We start from the raw sequence: 13381 nt of genomic DNA, 5'->3' as shown, positions 1-13381 counted from the left end.
AGAACCTAACAGAAGAAACATTTCCAGTTACATGTGACGCCCAAACGCACCAATAGCTACCGCATGGAATGCAGGTGATGCTTGGGATCATCATGGGGGTCCAACCCAAGATTTGCACGACTCTGACTTTGAATGTTACAGTCATTGTGGCATTGAATTCCAGGGTGGAAACATCAGTTTAATTGTTTTAGTGACCAGAAAACAACTTTTGATATGCGTCGGCTTACCCAAAATGAAAGGTTACGTGCCCTTGGCATTCTACAGATCGGCACAACACAGGCGGTTGTGGCGCGGACGATGAATGTTTCTCAGTCTGTCATAAGCAGGCTATGGTCCAGATACCGTGATACACAATCTGTACAGGACAGACCACGCTCAGGTCGACCAAGGGCGACAACTCAAGCCCAGGATCGATTTATCCGTACCTTGGCCTTGAGAAATCGTGTCATCACAGCAAATCAGATCAGCGCTCGTCTTCAAACAGACACTGGTGTGAGAGTGAGTGGCCAGACGATTCGGAATCGACTGCATAGGGGTCACCTTCGCGCCCGACGTCCTCGCGTGATCCCTTGTTTGAGAGATCATCACATTCAGGCAAGACGTCGTTGGTGTAGGGATCGTCAACACTGGGATAATCGACGCTGGAGCAATGTGATGTTTTCAGATGAGTCAAGGTTCACTGTTGATTTTTTGGACAGACGTAGGAGGATGTGGCGTCGTCGAAACGAGCGCTTCCAAGACGTTAACGTCATCAGACATGATCGATTTGGGGGTGGTTCTGTTATGGTGTGGGGAGGCATCACTGTTGCTGGAAGAACGGCTTTACATGTTGTTGCAGGGCGTGTTACAGGCCAGTACTACCGGGACAACATCTTGGCAGTCCATGTTGTGCAGGATGACAACGCAAGATGTCACAGGGCCAGGATCGTTACAGGTTACCTCCAACAACAGAACATCACCACATTACCTTGGCCAGCACTGAGTCCCGACCTCTCCCCCATCGAGCATGTCTGGGACATGCTTGGACAGAGGTTACGTCAACGTCAACAACGTCCTGCCAATGTCCAAGAACTTGCTGCTGCGTTGCAACAGGAATGGGACAATCTGGACCAAAATGACCAAAGACGTCTCATTAGGAGTATGCCACGTCGGATCAATGCTTGTTTGGCAAACAGAGGAGGATTTACCCGTTACTGACTTGGTTGTGATGCTGTGGTAACTTTGCTGTTTGACCCCGGGTATCATTTTACCCTTATAATGGTCAGTCTGTGCCTTACTTAGTCTAACGATCATTTGGAATAAATCGATGAATGTGAACTTCATTTCATTTTGTCATTTGTTTCTTCGTCAGTTTCATTAGGTGACTTTAATAACACTTAAAAATCAAATATCCCCTACTTTTTTTGAATAGTATAGTATCAGATTGAACGAAAAAGCTAACACTTTTCAGACCAATTTTGAACAACGTGGTTTCTGTCCCAAAATTACATTTTGTTAAAGAATAGCAAAAACTTTAAGTGTTTAAGGAGGACCCGAGGCAGAATGGACCCCTTTGGAACTGAAATTAATAGCGTATTATCTCAAAACGTCATCAAACCTTTATTTGTATAGACCCAATGTTTGTAATAATTACATACATTAACTCAACACTTGATATACCTTTACGTGAATAAATTATCGGTTGTTCTAGAAGAAATCACCATGTTCTTGCTTGTACAAATCGACGATAATATCTATGATCTTCTAAATACAAATTATTAACCGATCGCGAAATAACTATTATAAATAGATTTTATTCAAAACTTGTTTGCGGGGTACCAGTTAATCTAGCGATTCAGAATATAACAACATCACAGATCAGTTCTCTCAAACACAAAACATATATTCGACAGGTTTTGAGCGACGTCAGGGTGCAAACATGGGGTGTAATACACGAGTACCAGATACTGGTCGATTACAGAAATATTGAGATAGAGCGGGTGGGTTTAACGTACACTCGACTATGTCTTTTTGGGATTAGCATGCGGTACATTTTGTTTCAACAATTCGTTTTGTTTGGGTGTATATTCATGGTGTTGGGGCTTTGAATTTTCGTTTAATATGAACACTTAAGAAACCGTTTGTAGTTCTATAACCTTGATTATCCTGAGATTTTTCAAAACGTGCCCATCCTAAAATTAATTGAATGAATTTATTCTTCTGTAAATAACTTTTCAAAAATTTAACATTTTGGGAGAATATCCATTGTGTATCAATAATTCACTAGGAAAATCGAAATACACCACAACGAGATTCGGCAGGCGACCCAACACTCGAGACCAGGTTGGGTATAGGCTCCCGTGCCTTGTCATGTACACTCTAGGAATCTAAATCATGGCTTGTGTAGATGACAGACTATTCGATAATTTGCCCCTCGTATCAGTATTGGTTGATCTCAAATCATATCAAGTCAGTAAGTGATATCTGTGTATGTATGGATGAACTGCTAAAATGAATTGTTGATTGCAAGTCACCACGTGATATTTGAAATTAAATGGGTTTTACGCTCTCTTTTTTTTGCGTCAATAAAGCTAACGAAGACGGGCATACGCTATCCACTGTGCTGTTGGGGAATTTTGCCTTGACAGCGGTCTTTCCGCCAGTTCGTTGTCGAATTTCAACTGCGAAGGGTTACTTGTCAGCAGCTCTTGTACCAGTGCAAAGAAAGTAATTGTCGGTCACCACGGGGATCGAACACGGGGGCTCCTGGAAGTACCATCGCCGGTGTGAGCTGCGTCACCTAATAATCATACAAATTACTGCTTGTTTCAACCCATATATTCAATATCAGTTTAATTAAATAGAGTTTTTCAATACAATTAACTTCAATTCATAGCTAAAATGTGGTACAATTGTTTTTCACTTGGTCGCAAAAAAGGCTATGGGTTGATGACTGCGATATGTATTGACCCTTTATTATTTGTGGTCTGTTTAATGCCGGTTATACAGTTCTGAATATCCGAACACGGCTTTGTTCAATAGATACTGAGCTGAGAACACAAGAAATCAAATAAATAACCTTCCATACGAACGTCACGATATCTGATGCTAGCTAGGTTCCCACTGTTGTGAGATACGTTACGATAGGATTGTTCCTATTAGAGGCTTTTGGCAAGCGGATTTTTCCCATCCGTATCCCGTATCCGTATCGTATGCGTGATACGTTGCGTCAATGTAGTTTTAGAGTTTGGGCAGATTTTAGCAATTTTTGGTTTCACTAATGTATCATTTCAGAAAGTTTAGCCCGTAGATCAACCAGTATGCAGACTGGCGGGAAAAATATGAAAATTCCGAGAAAAACCCATCAAAAATAATGATTAAATTCCAGTCGTTATCACTGTTAAAATCACATCAAATATACACCTTCGTGTTCTAGGATACACATAGATTCATAAATACGCTATGATGCAACATTTCAGCGTCTAAAAGTAGCAAAAAGACGGTAAAAAGACGACAGTGTTATACGGACCATTTCCGTATGAAAGCCGTTCCATACGTGCTGCCGTATCCGTGTGCCGTATCACGTATGAGAAATACACAGACATTGATGACGTCACACGCAAAATCCATACGGATACGCGATACGGACCAGGAAATTACGCTTGCCAAAAGTCTCTATTGAGTCCACGATCTTGTACGAGCAGATACGTTCGGACCCGTTTCGATACGATCAACACGATTGATACGACTGATCATAATATATAAGACCTGATTGTATCGCCACCTTGCATTACTACAAATAACTCTGATTGAGTACAGACACGAAGCTAGTTGAACGAAATTTTAATTCAGATCTATATTTCGTTTCGTTTTTGTATACTTTCGTTGGCCTACACTACATGAATATCTGACCAGTTGTAATGGAAGACCGCGTCAGAGGTCGTACGAGCGTCTTTTGACCCTATGACGTCAGGCATTGATTGATCAATCGTTCCGTGCATTGCACGCCAATAAATCGCCGTAACAGATTTTTTCATTGGCTAATCCCTCACGCCATCGACATCGCGGGTTATATAACAACTCTTCCAGGTCCTAGTGTAGTACATACGAATAAAACGGAATTTTGAACTATAAAAAATGAAACGAAATAGGATCTGTGTTTGAATCAGGTTGAGAAGTATTTATTCTGCCTTCCATTTAATAAAAATTGAAAATATTTCTTAAGTCTTTGTGTGTATGAAAGCTATAAAACGGATTAGAACCAAATTACAAAATAGATAATTCTCTGTCTGCACGTAGAATGATAACCCCCAAGTCCATCCCATTCCACCTTTTTTTCTAGAAAATACTAGATATACCCCTGATAAAGAATATACCGTGGGAGCTGAAATTAATAGTGTATTATCTCAAAACGTCATCAAACCTTTATTTGTGTAGACCCAATGTTTGTAATAATTACATACATTAACGTAACACTTGATATACATATACGTAAATAAATTATCGGAATTTTTGTCATAAAGAAGTCACAAACAGAATATAGGAGAGCTATTCGAGGCCTTCAATTATGTAATCTAACTCGCTTGCTGTAGACAATAGACCTGTTGTACAGGTCATGGGGTTCACTACCATGAATGTAGCAAACAACAGGGTCGCCTTTATTATTTACTAGCAGAATGCCCGGCTTCGCTCGGGGGTCATAACCCCGAAACCGGAAGTGGTAGACTAACACCACCTGGCCTATGTTACTCCCCGGTCCGAGCTACCCCTATACCCCAAATTTCAGACTCGGGGCAGACCTAGTGTAGCCGCCAACCCCGAACAGACAGACAGACAGACAAACAGACAGTCACAAATATTAGTATAGATAGATATCATGTATATCATGTGTTATTTATATCATTTATATTATTTATCATGTATATTATTTATCATTTATATATTTTATATCCTTTATATTATTTATCATGTATATCATTGATATATTTATATCATTTATGATTTCACAGTGGTGCCATTTAAAATACAGTGTCTAATGGAACGCTTCGATGCTATCCTCGCTCCGAACTAGAGCGTTGTTCCTGAGAATAAATTATGGACGTTGGTGGCTAATGTGTAATCAGAAATAGTCGAGATGGTAGCTAGTGAAATTAAACCTTGATGAAATTTGATGTTCAAATTCAAACAAAAACTACGTTTCTTACAGAAGAAGGGTGGTGTTCATTGTAAATCTACTGAAACCAAAAACAATTGTACGATTCGAATGGTGGACAGTGTCCTAAAGTATATGAACCGAGATGCTACTAATCACCGACAAGAGGGAATTTTTGTCAAAAACGCCCAAAGAAAAACGTGACGAGAGAGAGAGAGAGCGAGAGAGAGAGAGGGGTCATTTCGGGACTAATACATGGTTCAATTTTTATTGCAATAATTCGTTTATATGGAAAGTAAAGACACCAATTAGTAGAAAAATTCTAGATTCACTTAAAAACACCCATGAGGCACCCATCCACATGACAGAACTGCAAGGGGCTTACATACTTTATGACTGTCTGCTTAAACGGCGGAAAGGGAAGTTGGCAGATAATTATCCAAGAATTTACTTAGACTTCGATATTTATTGTAAATGCACAGCTAGTAACGACAAATACAATCTTTTAATAGATTCCCACTAAGTGAAGTCACGTGACAAACAAGGATTCCTTAAAATAAACAGGAAACATGACATGGATCTTGAAATTAAAATGTTTTGAGAAGGATTTGAAACAAACTTTTGACAGATTTATATGAATCTGATTTAGTCCTAATATTTCATCAAATCAAATCAATGATTTGGTTTAAACAGAGTTTCTGATAGATGTCTGTGACCAGAAATAGAAAACTATCTTTTAAGAGATTTCGCAAAGATAACTTTTACTGGTCCGGGAGAATATCTACCATTAATATTTTGCTTTTGTTTTCTTCATTAAATATTAGATAATTAATGTGGATTAAGCTGCGAAAAATTAGAAATCCAAAAAATGCAAGTAAAGATCAGAGGCTTTAAATAATAATTTTCAGTAAAAATGAATATTCTTCAGAATGCAAACAAACCCACTTTAAATTGTTCGATCAGCGGTTCAATGTGATCTAAATACGATGTAAATAAAAACAATATTATTTACACTCTTTCTGTATGTATAGCAGTTGATAGACAAAAAAAAATATAATAATTATCTCCCTTGAGTTGTACGATGCGTTATTGTTCTGTCGGTCAAAAAATATAAATTGTTGTAACTTTATTAGGTATTGCATTTTTTTCAGGAAAATTATGTTTACATGATGTGATACTTTATGTGAATATAATTTTTTTTTTTTTTAACATCACAATTCATCTTAAAGCTATATTATTGCCCTGAATAAGACAACAATGTATCTATGTTTGTTTGATATAAATTTCAAAATATTCCTGTTTTAATTTTTGTTCTTTGGAATCACCACTTAAAAATCTGGTTTCCTATTTCAGTGGTGGGGTGGGGGTGGGGGTGCAACAAATAGTAAATGTAATATTGATGTCATGTTAATTTATTTAAGAGTGATGTTCGTGTCATGTTAATTTGTTTACATGTGATATTGATGTTATGTTTACTTTGTATAATTACAGATATAAAGATGATTAAAGTGAAAGTGATTAGTTTAATTCTAGCCATAACGTTAATAGGATGTGTTTTATCAGATGAAATACTCTTACGGCAAGAGAGGGGAGCCAGACGACAAAACCGAAGATTAGGTGAGATTTTATATACAATTCTTGTACAGATTAATATTGTAGGGTGATACTGGTTACAACAGGCGGGTGCTCCGGTGGCTCAGAAGGGTTTGGGTACGCTCCCAGTGTTGGCCGATAAAGTTCCTTAGGATTTTACTGCGTAGTTTTCCCTTGTGTGTTGTAGGATGGGGAACCCGACAAGGACAGTGTCTAGTAATTGGAATGGGACGAAAAAAAGAGGTCCAGTGTATACATCGGCGTGCACTAATAGTACCCTCGGCAGTTGGAATTCAAATTAAAAGCAGGTCGTAACGCGTCTCTTCGGACAAAATGTTGGCCATAGCATGCCTGTTTTTGTTAGCCTTGTCGGTGCAAAACAGTCTAACATTGAACCCCATTCCAATTTTATTTCATTTTATTTCAATACAAAAGGAGTAGGGGAATATTGCTGTATACTGCCACCAATCCCTGTCTAGTCTGTCCGACCATCGGTGCAAAAGTCGGTCAGGGAGTAAAGCACTGACTCACTAACCAGTGGGTGCCGGCCGACAACATTGCTTGGGATTTTCTGGCATGGCTTCCCCTTATCAGTGAGAATGTCTGACAAGGGACAACGTCCCGTGTACACGTTGGCATGACGTAAAAGAACAGTTAACAGATGTTAATAAGCGTAGGTTTTCGTCAGGTCCTTCGATTATCTCACACTGTTAAAGTACACCACGTACAAGCGAATTATTAAAATACGAATGATATTGATGTCATGTTAATTGATGTCATATGTACCAAATGTTAGTCCCGAAATGACATGTTTTGTATCAACATATAAAAAACATACATAAACAAGATGGCGCCTAGCCGGCTGCACATGTAATGGCTCGCTGAGTTTTGGGATAATATATCATAAAGTGTATTAATTTGTAGATTAATACTCGGCATACTGTTGTATTATACTATAGAGCTTTGTTTGTGTCTATTCCCATGAATTTTGGATATATAATTTTTGATATATTTAAAGATTTATGTCTTACATTAAGAATTGTATTGTGAATTTTACTTTCTTTGTTATTTTCCTGAACCTTACTCAGAACTCTACTCATTATAGTGACTACAACTTGTAAATTAATCACTGGCCAGACTCATTTAATCACACCTTGACTGAACATTTAATGATCTCTTACTCACCTGCTGATCTGCTGACTTACAAGGACATATCAAAAAGTGTTAAACTATCCAGTGAACTGTTTTCTCACCTGAAGTCTTTAGATATTTTAAAGCGTTTTCGTGGAAAGCGTGGTGGCTCAAAAAATAAAACTAATGTAAAACCTATACCCTACGATCATGAGGAAAGGGACTTACATGCCAAGAAAGAAACCAAGTTTAAACCAAAACTACATGTTGCCCTTCTAAATACACGATCTTGTCGCAATAAGGTTTTTGACATTGCTGATTTAATTATTGATGACAAAATAGATGTTTTGTTTTTGACAGAGACATGGCTAAAAGACGAAGGTGGCGACTCCAGAATATCATAGCCATCAAAGATGCAAAATCCGCATACTGCGTGCAAAAGCTAACGGATGAATTCAAGTCTCCCAATCAGTGTCATACCTAGTAAATGTTACGTCCGCTAAGTCTTTAGTAATGATTTAACATGAACTTTGATGTTTTAGATTGGAATAAACACACAGATATTGATATTTAGACTAAAATGTATAACTATGAGTAATCTCTATAATGACATTAAAAGCTTCTTGATATGGGTTATTGCCAGGGGGTGCTATTTGACCGGTTGTATATATCAATCATGGCTATGATCCAACGCTGGTTCGAAAGACAAACCGGATGTGATTGCATCTCCCCCCTTGCCCCCCCCCCCACGCACACACACACGCACGCACTTTTTCGGAAAACAAAATACAAACAACATAGTTTGTAAATTTGGCAAGTGTTGTAATAGCTAGACGTAGCACTATTTCGTTTTTCTGTAAAGTCTTGGCTTAATTTTTAGATGCATTTAAAAGGTATATACATGTATTATATCTTGAACGGTGTCGGGTTTACCCGTGGCTTCAAGATCTACCGCACCCCCGGTCAACGTGAATAATGTTTTTGACACGATCATAAGCCTTTCTTACACACACACACACACACTCTAGTCTAAAACATCCGTCATCATCCCTTGGTTTGCTCAGTTGTGTTTAAAATACACGTCCATCTTCCTCTAGTGAGGGTTGGGGATTGGGAGGGGCCTCGTAAGTGCGATAGCATAGGGCCCATCTTGGACCAGTCGCATTAATTCACTCCTCCAAATTGCACAATAATCAGAAATACCTAGTCCCTGTTTCTGCAATTTCCGAATGTGACCACAGTCAAGTATGAATTTCGAATCTATTTCAATATAGATATCAATTAACGAAGATGTCCTTGTGGTATTTATCCTGAAGGATTGTGTGAAACTATAATTTCACCTTTGTTTAAACAGGGTGTTAGAACATTCCTTGAAAAATTAGGCCTTTATCCTAACTACCCGTTATTGGTAAAGTTATTATAGGCATTTTAAACAAACGACTAGAAATTTAGTGGGAATATAGTGAAAGATTGTACGAGCATAAAATACAATGGCGTTTAATTCCTAAATTTCGACAACAGAATTTTCCCCATAGCACACTGTATGGATTATGTCCGTCTCAATTAGCCAGGATGGTGCAGAAACGTTTGACGTTAAACCTCATTTTTTTCATATGAACTAGATCAGCAAGCCAATGCGCCCAATTGGTATCAATGGGGATATGGTTACCCCCATGAATCAGCTAATTTCTGATTACATATAATGGATTTATTCACTGTGATTAAAATAGCAATCCCCTCTAAAAAGTGTGCCTTATAAAGAGCGTGTTTCCCCCAACAGCATCCTTTCGACATCATACTCTTCTCCCTAGTGGGATCACCACCCTAATAATAATACTTACTCGATAGCTGATCCACCCACCCATAGCTGATTCCCATCGGTAGCATCCTGTCCACAATAAGCGCCATCTAAATAGTTCTATTTCACGTAAATTAAAGCTAAGTCGTCCGACATTCAACAAGTGTCGCATATTTTTCTTTTGTCGGTAATGAAACCATTTACAAGACACTGCTACATGCTAACGTTTAGTATACAAAACATTTAATATCATGAATTTAGCCGTTCAAGTTATCGGAAATCATTGAAAATCATAAGGCGTTTTCGTCTCAAGATCTTAAACTCTGTGTATAAATTTAAAGTTAATCATATGATAACTTTGGTCTGTTGACAATCAATATGATTCTTCGTCTCATGACCTTAAACACTGTGTATAAATTTAAAGACAATCGGTTATTAACTTTAGCCTCTAGAGCGTGCACAAGACTTTTCGAAATAATCAAGAGCCAAAACTATGACAACAATTATCGGAAATCGTTGAAAATCAGTAGACTTCTTCTTCTCATGACCTTAAACACTCAATCGGATATTAACTTTAGCCTCTACAGTTCTATGTCCTCAATACTGTATTTCTTTCAATTTGGGTCACACCCTTCTACCCTTTTTAATTTGGATTACGCGCCTTCGCCTTGTTGACGACCTCCTCCTCCCTGACGACGGCCGCCTCCAGCTCCTCCATCCTGACGGCCTCCTCCACCCCGACGACTTCCTCCACCCCCGCAAGGTCTTGTTATCGTTATTGTGGCATCACAGTCAGTGCCACCCATCTTCAGTGTTAGAGTCTTTGTCCTATCATACCTGTAGTTATCAGCAGCTGCACGATTTCGACATGGTTTGGTTACTACTTTAGTAGCTTCACAGCCAGGCTGGTCTCCTCTTAAAGGCTCAATACCACTCATGTTGTAACTGAATAATATGTCCCAATCTTTATTCTGGTCAACAAATTGTACTATTTTAGAATATTTCAATTAATTGATGATACAAATTTCATCTTAACACACCTTATTTAAAAATTTTGAAAAATTCAACAGAATGGTTTGAAACGTCTAACGTAAACCTTTTCAAATGAAACTTCGATTTAAAAATATTTTCGAACCCTCTGGACAAGTAAAATAGGATGTAATGGATAATTTACACAACAGGTAGGACACTTAAACATCTAGTACTTAGATAGAGATATTATTTATTTTCTGGAGCTTTCAAGCCAGCAAGAGTGTTATTGTCCCTTTAATGTTAACGTCTTGGTTCTAATATTGTCTGTGGTATCACATTCCGACCACTCACCGCTTCTCCTATCATACCTGCAATTCTTGTTACCAGCTTCACCATTTTGACATAACACTGATGCGATGCAGCATATGCCAAACACCAAGCAATAAATTGACGTGTTGTTCATTTTGAAACTGAAAATATGAAAATGGCCATATAATTACAATTGACATACAAAAATATGTACATGTAGGTATGGTGGCTAGAAGTGACGTCTCCTATGGAAGTACCCGCGAGTGGTTTTTGACATTAAGAAGATATTCGATGCTACCCGTGATGTGTCAAAAATTTGAATTCAAACAAGTCAACCAGTTTCATTGTATGTTCCATTTGATGAGATACACCGACCAATATTAACAGAGCGTTTTAAATGTCTCTAAGTAGGTCATATTTTGTGTACATGTTCAGATTTCAAGTGTGGTTCGCTGTGGGTAAAACACGGCAATGTCAAATGCTTTTAAATATGTTAAATGTTATTCTTTTATCTTTGATGAGACGGGTGCTGAGGGTTGCCGGTCAAGCCAAAGATAAAAGCAATGCAGTAAATAATGCCATAACCTAATAAGAACGTTCTCAAACGTATTCAAATGATCGGCCTACGGATCGGCATAGTATACAAGTAAAGGCTCGCGAAAGACACTGCAATGGTCGCGTAAAAAATTAGATAATAAGCTTGTAAAGAGATATGTTGATGACGATGAAAATTCTTTTTATGACGATTCTGAGAATATTAATGAACAAATCTCTTTTGATAGCCATAATAAACATTACGAATATCTGTAATATTAATAATAATAATAACTAGATCTGCCAGGCAGATATGTAAGCTTTCATATTCACGGCCATTTCCTGTCTCATGTTAAGGCTTATATAAATAATCTTAAAAAGAATTTTTTTTTTTATCAAAGTCGGTCATAAACTTGTGAAGTTATAAGCTAAAATATAGGCCTAGCATGAAACATTTCATCTGGGCGAAAAATAATCTGAAAAATGAAGGGAGATAACTGAGATTTATATTGCTGGAATCGGATTCACTTCCCGTTCCTGAAATTTCAGAAAAATTGATCAGTCCGTCTGATAACTGGGTGGATCAGAAAATGAAATGAAAATGGCCGGAAAGAATGGCGGGAAAAATAATGTGCGATAATTTTGATCTCACCTGTTCGAATATTTAGGTCAAATTTATAAATTTTGAAAATTGTCATGTAAACAACTTTGTCGGCACGAAGAACATCCAAGGCGAAATTCGAAATGCTGAAATGTTCAATTACCCAAATTTCGACCCTGGTCCAGGCTATCCAGAAATGTATTCATTTCGGACTATTTTGTTTATTTTCATGCCCGTTAATGTAGGGTATTCACTATTTTTCGTATTCAATTCAGAAAATGTAATTCCCATGTCTGTAAATAAAATATCGTAAAATCTTATGGATGGATTTTTCACGTTTCAAGATGATGGCACTTCCGGTTTGAGCAACAAACTCCATGTATGCGCATCAGTAGTGCCTTAACTAGAACAGACAATCTGACCTATTTTTTTTCGATATTTTTAAAACCTTGATCCTAAATTTCGAGAAGTAAAATATCACAAAAGGCATAGGGATTTTTCACGTTTCAAGATGGTGGTACTTCCGGTTCGATCGACACACTTCATATTTTGTGCAAGCATCAGTAGTGTATTAGCTAGTATAGAAAATAAAATTCAAGGCAATCTGACCTACTTTTTTTCGATGTATTGAAAATTTTGATCCTTATGTTAGAAGATTTGAAATGCCATCGTTCAAGTCAAATCATTCAGATCTACTTATATTCAACATATCATCAAAATCATGCTAATATTACAGAAGTTGTCAAATTTGTCTCAACTTCCGGGACGAAATCACAGTGACGAATTTTCGAGATTCGAAAATTGCAGGTGACAAAGAATGAGTAAAATAGGTCCAAAAAACACAAAGTTACGACTATGCATTGTGAATTCTTTTTCTTTCGTAAAATTCGGTGATTTCGGATTCGTAAAACGTTTTGAAAATATATTTATTCCAAAGCTACCACCCATTCTTGGGGGTGGGGTGGGGTGGGGTGGGGTGTGTAGATCAAAGTTTCAGAAAGATTCCATGGTTAGATTTCTAGATATAAGCGTTATGGGAAACGAACAAAAATAAATAATAATAATAATAATAATAATTTTAACAAAACAATAGCGTTTTATATGAAATATAAAAGCTTGATAACTTTAACAAAAGTTATTAATAATAGTAATAAACACTGGATTCAGATAGTGTAAAAACACTCTGTTTAAATTTCTACTGCGCTTTCACACTAGGCTTCAGCTCTGGTAAGGGAAAGCTTCATTGAATAAAAATGTTTTAAATTCTTTTTTGAAAATTATTATTAAGGTTGATTGTCTATGTTACGAATAT

This window comes from Patella vulgata, chromosome 2 (assembly GCF_932274485.2).
Source record: "Patella vulgata chromosome 2, xgPatVulg1.2, whole genome shotgun sequence".
Taxonomy (NCBI): Eukaryota; Metazoa; Mollusca; class Gastropoda; family Patellidae; genus Patella; species Patella vulgata.
Note: the sequence above shows the minus strand (reverse complement) of the source record.